This window comes from Lynx canadensis, chromosome A1, assembly GCF_007474595.2.
Source record: "Lynx canadensis isolate LIC74 chromosome A1, mLynCan4.pri.v2, whole genome shotgun sequence".
NCBI lineage: Eukaryota > Metazoa > Chordata > Mammalia > Carnivora > Felidae > Lynx > Lynx canadensis.
Window position 1 is genome coordinate 208,343,105 of NC_044303.2, and position 12,378 is coordinate 208,355,482.

The following is a 12,378-nucleotide window of genomic DNA, read 5'->3' on the forward strand; positions in this document are numbered from 1 at the left end:
CAGCACAGCAGGCATAGCCACCAGAACCAGATCACCTCTCCTTGAAAGGTGGCTCCACTGGCCATTGGCTTCGTGTCTCTTCTTGAAGAACTAGAATGTTAACTGTCACTTTTTTTAATTGAGAGGAAATAAATGTTATAATTGCTCAGTTCAGGAACACTAAGTACAGCACTTAATTTAGAGGACAGAAAAGCAGGCACGTTGACAGGCCACACGTATAAACAGTCCCATGCTGCAGACAGAAATAGGGTAAGGTTTCTCAACCTGGGGTACAGGTGAAGATGACGGTCAGATAGGAAGAGTAGAAGAATTTACCTGGGTTGTAAAGACAGAAATTCTGGCATCCTAAATAGGTATTGTTACAGGTAGCAACGAGCTGAGTAAGCTGACTTCCTCCAGCCTCCTAACATAACCCCTGACTCACTACTTTTCCCCCTATGGTATTTTATTTCCTTGTGTTGCACAATAGAGCTGCACATAATGGAGAAGAATGAGCCTGGTTTTCAAGTCCACAAAGAAAGGGCTATTCATTTGAGACCTTCATCATTTGCTTAGAATTGCTCTTGCTGGAGGAGGGGAGAGTCCTAAACATTTAATAAGAGAGCCAGAAGCATTGAGGTGTTAGCTATAATTCTGTAGCAGATGTAATGTAAGATCTAGTATTTGAGTTAAGAAACCTTCGAATGATTTTATTTTAGGAAATTGCTCAGGTTTCCTTGTAATTTGTTAAAAGCTTTAGTGAGTAGCTACAAAAATAATGAAAAGTAGGTGTTTGAATAATAACGCAATATTACACTATTGTTTTCCTTTAAAAATACAATGCAAGTAGTTCTTTCCGACTCCATCCTCTGGTAGCACCATCTCAAGAAGGATTATATGTGAAGAAAAATATACCTCTCATATTTTGTATTCTTTCCTTTAAATGAAGGGGAAAAATACTGCTGCTATACAGTGACTTAAAAATCTTACATTAATTTGCTGCTTCACAAAAATCGTTGCGTGTATCCAGAGCACCCAGTAAAACAGGCTTAGGCCAGAAAACATGCTTTTACTTTTGCATGTTCTGATTATAAGCCACATAACATCGAGGGGCATGGGTAGAGCCAAATGGAATTTGTATCATCATTATCATGGTTTTATCAAATAATAAATTATTGCATATTTCTTCCTTTGTGAGGAATTATAAAAATAGAGAAAAATTGTTTATTATTATGTAATAATAAGATCAACTCAATATAAGATAGATTCAGGTAAGTATCTACACTTTTCATTTATTTCAGGAACATTTCATTATGTTACCAAACTCACCTCATAGTGTTTTACTTATTTTTATTAAATCTCCAAACCTTTCAGACACTATCAATGAGCATAGCTACCATTCAATTTAAATACTTAAATTTTTAAATATAATCTTTGTAAATGTATACATTTCTTCTCCCCTATTTTAGAGCAAAATTTACTTCTATCTCACAGAGTTGTAAATTGCTGGGTTCACCTTTTCCTGGGACACATGCATAAAAAAAAGTAACTACCCCACAAACTAAGAAGCCTCCCTTGGCCCGTAATAAATTAATTCACTCAACAATGTTTATAAAGTGCCTCTGTGTGCCAGGCACTGTACTAGGAACTATGGATCAAAGACCAGCCACAGCCCCCACCCTTAAAAAGCTCAAGGTCTAGTGAGAGAGACAGACTTGTCTCCAAAAACTGAAAGATACCTCAGAAGCCAGAGCAAGGACATCCTGCCAAGTCTTAAGGGACTGAGTTCAAATGGAGATGACATCTCCACTGGGCTTTGGGGCTCGCACAGGAGTTTACCAGGTAAATGTGAAGAGAGGAGATGCATTTCATGAAGGCAGGGCATGTTCTGGGTTCGGGGAGTTATTGTTTTGTTGGTATCTTTGGCATCAGAGGGAGGTTGGTGGGCAAGAAAAAAAACATAAGACTGACTTTGAAACCTTAATATTTCTTCTCTTTCTGTCTTTCCCTCTCTCATCCGGCAAAATCCCAGGACAGTAGAGTTGCCCCCTGATGTCAGGACCCAGGCCCCCTTCTGGCTCTCCCACCCCTAGAGCATTGCTCTCCTTCCTCATCAGTGAGCCGCAGTGGCTCAGGCCCCCACAGCATTGCAGCCAGCAGGAAGGGGAAAGCGTGCTAGGTTAAGGGTACTATCCAGGAGCTACATAAATCTCTTCTACTTTGATCCCATTGGCCAAATCTTAGTCATATGACCACATCTAGTGGCAAGAGGGGCTAGAAAATGTTTTCTTCTGTGTAGTCATATGCCTGGATAAAAATGCAAGAATTTCTTGCCATAAAATAGGCGTTGGCAAATTTTTTTCTGCAAAGGGCCAGATAGTAAATATTTTAGGCTACATACAGCCTTTGTCATGTGTTGTTCTTTTTAGATTCTGGGTTGTTGTTTTTTTTAACTCTTTATAAATGTAAAAATCTATTCTTAGCTTAGCTTATACAAAACAAGCCATAGGCCAGAGCTGGCACATGGGCCATGGTTTACAATCCCCTGCCGTGGAAGGGGAGGAAATCAGACGCTGAGGGAAGTGACCATCTCTGATGCGACTGCTACAAGATTATAAACACTAAGAAGAATCTTGTCTTGTTCACTTTTCTAGTCTCAGTATAATGCTTGGCCCATACAGTAGGTGCTTAATGTTTACAACTGATGGATGGATGGGTGGGTGGATGGATGGATGGATGGATGGATGGAAAGAAGGCGAGGAGGTTAATTTAACAACCGCAATTTGTTAAAATCCCACTTAGTCCCAATGGTAGTCTCTCAACAGAGATTGTAACTTGAGTACTCCAGTCGTTCCAGAGTTTGAAGGAAAGTTTAACCAACAGCAGAAAAGAGTGAAACCACTGGGCTTTCCGCCACATGCACCCCCATCAGCTCATAGAGCTGAGCACTAATTTCATCTCCCAGTTGCAGATGAAGTTAAGTCCCAAATCTTCCATGGCTCAGAGTGGACCTCCCTAATCGACAGCCCTCTCTCTGACCCCTCCTGCAGGAGGGCAGCCCCAGGTGTGTAACAGGTTCCAGAACCACAGCCTTCTGGCTCCTCCCCTTGCATGCCAGAGTGGCGGGCCGGAGAACCTCGTTCCGAATTTGTCCTTAAAACTGTCATATGCTTGGTGGGAATGTCAGCAGAAGCGTCCGGGCTGAACAGACAGTTTTTAGTTCCCCTTATTCTCCCCCTTCTTACTCAATATCCTGAGGACATAAAAGAACTTTTCTTGACTCGGTCGGCCTAGTGGGGGGAGGGAGGGGTGGATCACTCAAGCATTCCCCTGGACATCACCCTGCCAGGCATCAGAAAGTTCCACAGTCCTCAGACTCTGCATGCTGAGCAGACACAACAGCCCAAAGTGAGGGGACCCAGCCCCTGGCCCCAGGAAGATGAGCCACATGCGGCCATCCCCCCCACCTCATTCTGCAGGAGTCAGGTAACCGCTTCTTTCAAATAAATGTGTGAGTTTTTACAGCAGGATTTGGTGCCATCTCCAAATTTTGGCAGTATCGACTGTGATAGCTGAAATAACTAAGAGAAAGACACATTCTGCTGGAAAATAGCCAAAGAGGTGTTCATCAGACACTAAAACACAGCCTCGTTGTGGCCAGAGGGTGCTAAGCAGATAAAAATGTGTCTGTCACTTGCTGTTTCGTAACTGAATAGGGCCTCTCACATGTTCCTGTTCCAGCCTCTGGTTCAGCTGCTCTTAAACGAAGTCTTACAACAGAACAAGAAACTTGGTCCTATTGGGCACAGACAATTTAGTTCACCCTGGCTCCTAACAAGTGTGTGCTCATTCTTTTGATGAGGAGGAGCAAATTTCAATTTCCCCTCAACCTTAAGATCTGGCAGGGGGTGGGGACTCGTGTGAAATTTCTACACAGACCAGGGAAAGGAAGCTAGGCCGCCATCAACCCTGCCATCTCAGAAGGAGTCCTGGCAAACAGGGACAAAGGATGACAAAGGACTACAAACGATCTGAGGAGATCTTTCAAAGTGACAGTAACTAAAAACAAAATTCAGTTGGAGACTTTGGCCCTCTCATATGAGTTTCTGCCTCTTCTGAAGAATTCATAAGGCCTTTTCCCATCCTTTTCATGAGAGTTATGATGAGGTATTTCACAGAAGAGCATGGGCCTCTTACTCTGCCTCCTACCAGCTATGTGACTTTGGGTGAGCCACTTAACCACTCTGTGCCTCAGTTTCCTCTAAAAAATGAAGACAAAAGTAGTACTTACCTCAGAGAGCTGTTGTAAGTATAAAATTATATAAAGTTATTGTTTACTAATATGTAACAGTAGATTGTTAATATTTGCCACTTAAAGCAGTTTGGCATTAGGTAGAGATTATTCCATGTGGAAAAATAGATAGGTTTATGAACACAAGGCAAAGTCATGGCTGTGCTTTTCTGTCCATGCTGCAAGACCTGTCAGGAGAGGTTTTATGTAGACCAAAACATGTGCATATAGGAGGCAAGGAATAAACTTCAAATATGATAATAACCCAGAAATTAATGTTACAGGTGAGGGGCAAGAGGAAGACATCATTCTTTCGAGTAAAACCACATCTTTAAAAATCCTCCACTAAAAGTTATCACGAATATCAAAGGCATTGCAGTGTATTCGAGAGACATCCTGGGAGAAGTCAGCCTTCTGTTTTAGAAACAAAAGTCTGGGAAGGATTCCATTTCTCTAGGGGAATTATTTACAAGACTCAAATTCATGCTGCCTGCTTGTCACTTCCATCCACTTAACTACCAGGAGCTTCAAATGCTCCACAGCTCCTGCCCACATCCCATAGGCCCCTTCTTTGGACTTTGGAGCTCAATAAAGTTGTTTCTAGGGGAAATTCACTCTTGAACGTTATGGCGGTCCCATCGAGCAGTCACACTGACACCTAGTGGTCTAAAAGTTAAGTGCAAGCACTTAGCCCATTTTAATCTCTCTTTTTGTCAAAGCCCAGGGGCAATATGTCCCAGGCATGTATTTCTATAGTTGCTGAGTGAAGAGAATTGGATGTTGGAATCGTCTCTGTATCAGCCACTAGGAATAAACCAAATATGTATGTGTTTGAGAAGAGATGAAAATCCCATGAGAAATTTTAGAAGCTGAAATTACCTGATCAGAAGCTAGTAGAGGGTTTCTCTCATAGGTACGGAGAGTTCAGGGCTTGTCCTGTTCTTCTACTTCTGCTAACTGGCCTCCTTACTCGAACAAGAAACAAGTAAAACCTTCAGTATATAAATTCAATGTATGATTTATTAATAATATTGCTGAGTCCGCGCCCTGGATGTTGGTCAGATCTTGCTTCCAAGAGCAGGTTAAATGACACAAAAGCTCACGTGCAACATGTAACTGATTCCCCACTCTGTCTTTCCAAGTCAGGGACAACCCCAGCAGGAATGCCTGCTCTAGGGTGATAACGTATGGTGGCCCAGACAAGGTTATCATGCAAAAAGACTTTCTGGCCTTCATCCTGAACTTCATCCATTTAGGCACTGGATATTCATAGAAAAACAGCACAAAGCATATTGGACTTTTGTGAAGGTGGGCATATCAGTTTCCTGTGGCTCCTGCAACAAATTATCACAAACTAGATGGCTTACAACAACAGAAATGTGTTCTCTCACAGTTCTGGAAGCCAGAATTCTGAAATCAAGCTGTAAACCAGGCCATGCTCCCTCCAAAGGCCCTGGGGGTGTATCTATTCCTGGCCTCTTCCAGCTTCTGGTGGGTCCAGGCATTATCTGGCTTGTGGCTATATCACTCCAATCTGTCTTTGTCTTCACATGGCCTTCTCCTCCTCTTATCTTTCTCCCTTCCGTATTTTATAAGAACACTTGTTCCTGGATTCAGTGCCAGCTGGATAATATAGGATTATCTCATCAGATGATCCTTAATTAGGGGCTCCTGGGTGGCTAAGTCAGTTCAACTATAATTGTTGAACTATATAGTAGTTCTATTTTTAATTTTTTGAGGAACCTCCATACTATTTTCCATAATGGCTGCACCAGTTTGCATTCCCACCAAGACTGGACAAAGGTTCACTTCTCTCCACCTCCATGCCAGTATTTGTTATCTCTTGTTTTCTTTTTTGTAATAGACATTCTGACAGGTGTGAGCTGATATCTCATCGTGCTTTTGATTTGCATTTCCCTGATGATGAGTGATGCTGAGCATCTTTTCATGTGTCTGTTGGCCATCTGTATATCTTCTTTGGTAAAATGTCTATTCATGTCTTCTGCACATTTTTAAAATTGGTTTGCTTGTTTGCTTGTAGGAGTTTTATGGTTTCAGGTGTTACATTCAAGTCTTTAATCCGTTTTGAGTTAATTTTCATGTATGGTGTAAGATAATGGTCTAGTGTCATTCTTTCGCATGTCACTGTCCAATTTTCCCAGCACTATTTATGGAAAAGACTACCTTTTCCCTGTTGTATATTCTTGATTCCTTGGTCATAAATTCATTGACTATACATGCATGGGTTTATTTCTGTGCTCTCTATTCTGTTCCATTGATCTGTGTGTCTGTTTTTATGCCAATACCTACTGTTTTCATTACTATAGCTTTGTAATACAGTTTGAAGTCAGGTAGCATGATGCCTCCAGTTTTGTCCTTTCTCAAAATAGCTTTGATTATTTTTTTTTTATGGTTCCATACAAATTTTCGGATTGTTTGTTCTATTTCTGTGAAAAATGCCATTGCAATTTTTATAGGGATTTTATTGAATCTGTATATTGCTGTGAGTAGTATGGACACTTTAATGATAATAATTCTTCCAATTCATGAACACAGAATACCTTTCCATTTATTTGTGTTCTTCAGTCTCTTTCATTACTGTCTTTTAGTTTCTAATATAAAGAACTTTCACCTCCTTGATTAAACTTATTCCTAGATATTTTATTGCAGATGGGTTTGTTTTCTTAATTTCTCTTTCTGATAGTTCATTATTAGTGTTTATAATCACTTTGGTATCCCAACATGCCACATGCTCCCATTTGTCCTCATGGTTGGCAGGGCTGGTGATTGTCTTATGCATAAAGAAACCCTTAGATGAGCACAGCAGGATAGGATGGGTCATATACAATGAGCTGCTTGAAAAAAATCTCCCAAGGTGATTGTACCATACCCTGTGCTTCTAACTTTCCCTGTCCCGTGTCAGAGGAGACCATCCAAAACACCTTTGTTTATTTAACCCATCAGTTACAAAAATAACTTTAGTCAGTGAGGTGTGCTTATACCACTCAAGTAATTTTTTATTGTTTTTATTTATATTAGAGATATGACATTGGTCCTTTGTGACATTTTTGCCACATTTATATGTAAGTCATTTAAAACATCTTAAAAGTTTTGAAAAAATATTCTCAATCAAACAAAATTTCATCCGGACAGTAGAATGTCTTCAAAAAGCTTGATCTTGTTGAAAGATCATTTTCTCCTCCACTTCGAGTCACGTTCATTTTCCTCTTCCAATTACTAAAACTAGGGTAAAAAGAAAGAAAATATCCCACTGTGGAAAAATATCAAAACAATTGTATCATTTACAAAGAGTTTTCATTTAATTTAATAATCTTTCAGATACTAGTCAACTATTTACACCACTTTTTTGTGGTAAAATATACACAACATAAAATTTGCCATTTTGACCATTTTTAAGTGTGTAAAATTCCATGGTCATAAGTACTTTCACACTATAGTATGGCCATTAACACCATCCATCTCCAGAATGTTTTCATTTTCCCCAACTAAATTCTATGCCCATTAAACACTAATTCCCCATCACCTCCTACCCTCAGCCCCCGATCATCACTATCCTACTTACACTCTTTATGAATTTGACTACTCTACGTACCTCAGATAAGTGGAGTCATACAATATTTTTCTTTTTATGATTAGCTTATTTCACTTAACGTAATGTCCTCAAGGCTCATCCATGTTGTAGCACTAAAGAGTTTCTTCCTTTTTCAGACTGAATAACATTCCATTGTGTGCATTTAACACTCTTTCTTCATCCATTCCTCCACCGTCGACACTTGGATGGCTTCCCCCTTTTGACTTCTGTGAACAACGCTGCTATGAACATGGGTGTACAAATATCTGTGCAAGTCCCCATTTTCACTTATTTGAGTGGAATTGCTGGATTGAAGAATCAGCATGGTGTTTTCCACAGTGGCTTCACCATTTTATATTTTCACCAGCAATGCACAAGAGCTCAATTTCTCCACATTTCTTGCCAACATTTGTTATTTTCTGGTGGGGTTGTTTTTTTTTTTTTTTTATAATAGCCATCCTAATGGGTGTGAAGAAATAGCTCATGTGGTTAAATATTTTAATTAAAGGATATCTTTATTTTAAAATAATAGGTGACTTTCTCTGTCGTATTTTCATTCTTTAGGAAAACCACAGAATTTTAAAAATCATAAAAACAAGAAGGGATTTTGGTATGTTTAATTTTTTATTTCTGTTCTTTGAATGAACCATCGATGTTAACAGTATGTGTGTGTGTGTGTGTGTGTGTGTGTGTGTGTGTGTATACACATTGCTTTTTATCCAGACAAAAGGAGTTATTTTATATGAATTCATTGCTATCAATCTGATTTTTGCCTTGGGCCTTCCCAAATCATAGCCTCCTTCCCTGGCTAGATCAGTTCACACCCTTCAACTTCCTTCTGCAGCCAGATGAATAACAAACACCATCCCAGGGGGACAATGGATGAACCGAATGGTGCCCCAGGCCCCTGAACTGCCGATTGGATTATTCATGTCCCTGACTCTAGGGGGCAGTTGTTTGGGGAGAAAAGAGACCTAATAGGTCATCCAAGTAAACATCCCACCCTGATGTGACACTCACGGAGACCAAACATCAAAAATAAAGCCAGCCAGCAGCGTTGTTTGTTTTGTCTTCTCTCACCCTTTTCAGATTGCCTGTGATGTTGCAAAGTCCAGCAGGATGTCTTGGCCTCAGGCCCCATATCCCTGTCTTGCTTTGTCTCCTTGCTCATCTTAGATCTGCTATGGTCGCGACCATGGGTAGAACAAGTACTAACACACCACCTGCCATAATGAAGGGTTCTTGGGCAGAAGGTAAATCATTAAGGTTAGGTGGAAGACGTTTTGGATCAGAATGAGAAATTTGTCTTCTATGTGAGCTGAGGATTCAAACTCAAACTTGTAACCATACAAGAAGGAAAGAAAGTCATGATTCCTCTGATGTATTTAGGCAAACATGGGATTTAGAGTCAGAAAACCTAGGTTTAGTTCTCTTTTCTACCATGTGCTGGAGCTTGGTTTTTCCTTCTCTGACAATAGGAATAAATCAAGCTTTGAGAGGATCAAATAAGATATTGTATGTAAAATTTTGTTTTAAAATGTGATTATTAGGTCTAATAATAGAATTAGAACAGATATAAAATGCCAAACTCTAGAAATTTTTGCTAATCACGCAAGTGTACATAGTTTGGGGGGGGGGGGTGTTGAGGGCATTTGGACCCTGAAATGAGTAATCTTAATAAGCACAAATTTTAGACTAGATGGTGGCTATGTGCTACATCCAACAACTACTGGCACATTAGCAAGGAGTCATCAGTTCTCTCAGAAGAAAATGAAGGAATGTATGAAGGAATGGATAAGTGAAAGCCCAGAGCAGTGGAAGCCATGAAGCACCTTGGAAAGATGAGGGACCAGGGGAAAGAGGGTAGCTGGTGTTAAGAGCAAGATATACACCGTGAAAAGTCTGAAATTGAGAACAGCACGATTTTAATAAGAAAGGGTGCAACCTGCTCTAACAAGTCCCGTGGTGACAAAGGTGAGAGAAGTTGCTCACCTCATGACACAGTCTTGTTACTGTGACTTATGGGAGAGGAGAAGCAAGGCAAGAGGTGTGAGGTGAACGCACTGTTAAATCCTGATTACTAAATACTGAATGCATTATTTTCAAAGTTCAAAAGGAGAGATGGAGCAGGAATGCAAAGGGGGACACGAAGGGAAGGCTTCATACCGCCATGTTCTGTAGAGTGGGGTTTCAAATTTTCCCTTTCTGTTTGTGGAATCTTTCATAATCCTTCACTTCTAATGGCTAGGTTCACTCTCCTCCATTCACACTCCGGATCCTTTACTGTAACCAGTCTTGATTAACTTGTCAACACCTTCCTCTTCTGAGCCGATTTCTTCTCACAGGACTTTCACATGCTGGGAAGGAAGTCTCTAGAAAACCCCATAGATGGCCTCATCTCCCTACCCCAGCCCACTCCATGTAGACCATACACTTTCGGTTTCTAACTTCCTGTCAAGTGCAGAGAGAGAACTCACAGCCCAGGCTCCCGTGTCTATGTGTGTCTGTGTGTTTGTGTCTGTGCTGCAGGGAACATGGAGACTGAGAAAAAAGGAAGCAGAACATTTCTATGTTATTTTTTTCCCAGGTCAAACAGCATCTTTCTCAGCCATCAAGCGTTTTTATTTTAGATCTCGTATGTTTTTAGCAAAGTAAGTTTTATTTTGCTGGTGTGTACTACGTATATATAAAAGTAGAATAACCACTAGAAATAGTAAATGAAATTAAGATCTCTTTGAGATGATAGAGTTGGAGGCACAGGAAAAATGAAAGAACTCCACATAATGGAGTGTACTTAAATATTGTCTTAAGATCCAAATAAGCCGCTAGTAAGACATCTATGAAAACACTTCAATTACCTACAAGTTTGTTAGCCAAAATGTAAATTCCTCAGAGACTATCCTCTAATTGATATATTTAGTTAACTCAGGCTGAGTGAATTATACAGTAAGCAAATGTAAGTTAAATTTTCTATATAAGCTATGCAAAATGGCTAACAAAAATAAACGGTTTGGGGGCTGTTTGTCATTCCCTACCACCAACATCTGACTTCGTATTCTCTACATCCTGTCACCATTCCATTAGCATCAAGGAGTCAACAACTTATAGCAGAACAAACTTCAGAAACATGTAAGAAGTCACAGTGAAGTTCCTGATCCATTTTGCTTAAGCCATCAGAAGCCGTGACAAAGTCAGAACCGTGTTGGTGCAGGAGCTATTTGGTAGGATAACCAGAAAGGTTTGAAGGCTCTACTTTGTAGAAAGATGGTGATTTTCAAGCCCGATTTTAAATACAGAAGGTACATAAAAGCCTAAAGCATCAATATACCTTGAGAGTCCAAGGTGACACAGAATTTGGAAAGTGGGCCATCACTGGCTGAGCTTTACTTGCTGCTGAACTATCTCGTTTCCTCTACTTCAATTCCCTCTAGAAGAGAGAACACAGTAGGAACAAGGAAAGGATTCAGAACAGGTGCCTGAGGTGATACGAGGGGGAATAATGATGCAGAGGTTTTCTGCTAAGGTACTTAGGCCAGCCTCCTGAAGCGAAATGGCCAAGTTCACCTGTGTTGAGGGGATCCAAGCAACACAGCTCCCAGAGAGACCCCACTCGTGCCAGGTGTTTTCTTCTTCCTCCTTTACGCCTCACAGCAGGAGGCTGGCTGCCAGGCTTGTCTGCAGCTCCATCTTCACCTTTACAAGCCACGGACAGTCCTGTGAGGGCTCCCCCACCGCTTCCGCCATCAGCTCCTCCTACCTGTGCCCTTGCCCATTCTGCAGAGCCTGAGCTTGCCCCGAGAACTCAATTTGTGGTGAGGAGCATGTTCCCACATCCTGTTGAAGAGGGGCCTGGTGCTCCTCCGACCTCGGAGGCTCAGCCAACTGGAATCCATCATGGCCCATTCACAATGAGGTAGAGACTCTGTGAGACAGAGAGCTCTTAAAAACAGATTCATGAGAGGGGTTCAACACCCTTCAAGAAGCTAAGGAAATCATGTCCCCAGCTATCACGTGTGGGCTCAATCATGGTGAAATTCAAATAAACTCAGCCCATCAGCCAGTATGTGTGATAGATATTATGGAAAGAAATGTGCCAGGCATTAGGGAGGTCTTGTTTGGGTGAGTGGTGGCAGAGGGGGGCTGTTTTCGAGGAAGAAAAATAAAAACAGTTCCCTGCTCTTACAACTCACTGGGGAAGAAGAGTAGACACAGTGTGTACTTAAGTTAGAATCCACTAGGTACCTCAATATTTAGAAAGCGTTAATGGGGATGAAAAATGCGTATTGCAGTTTCACTGTCTCTAGTGCCCAACCTGCCATCTATCATCTTGTGAGAAGTTATAACAAGTACTGTATTTTCAACCAACTTCTATTAACTCTGTCTTTACAACTAATAGCAAGTAGAGTGGTTTTATTAAGTAATCTCTGACAATGAATAGTTTTAAGAAAGTTTGTTTTCAGATTAAAGCAATTCTCTTTTCCAAGTTCACTGAGTATAGAAGATTAAGTCTCTTTAA

The 12,378-nt window shown here is 40.7% G+C and overlaps 1 long non-coding RNA gene across 2 annotated transcripts; it reads right to left on the reverse strand.

The window, feature by feature from the left end:
* Positions 1–7,261: 7,261 nt before the first annotated feature.
* Positions 7,262–12,152, reverse strand: LOC115524482. 2 transcript variants are annotated; one of them, XR_003972115.2, is made up of 3 exons: positions 10,029–12,152; positions 8,943–9,103; positions 7,262–7,513 (listed from the first exon to the last, which is right to left on the reverse strand). It is a non-coding gene; the product is annotated as an uncharacterized LOC115524482 (long non-coding RNA). The 2 variants fall into 2 exon arrangements; XR_003972113.1 differs by lacking the exon at positions 10,029–12,152 and having other exon boundaries at positions 8,943–10,017.
* Positions 12,153–12,378: the final 226 nt, after the last annotated feature.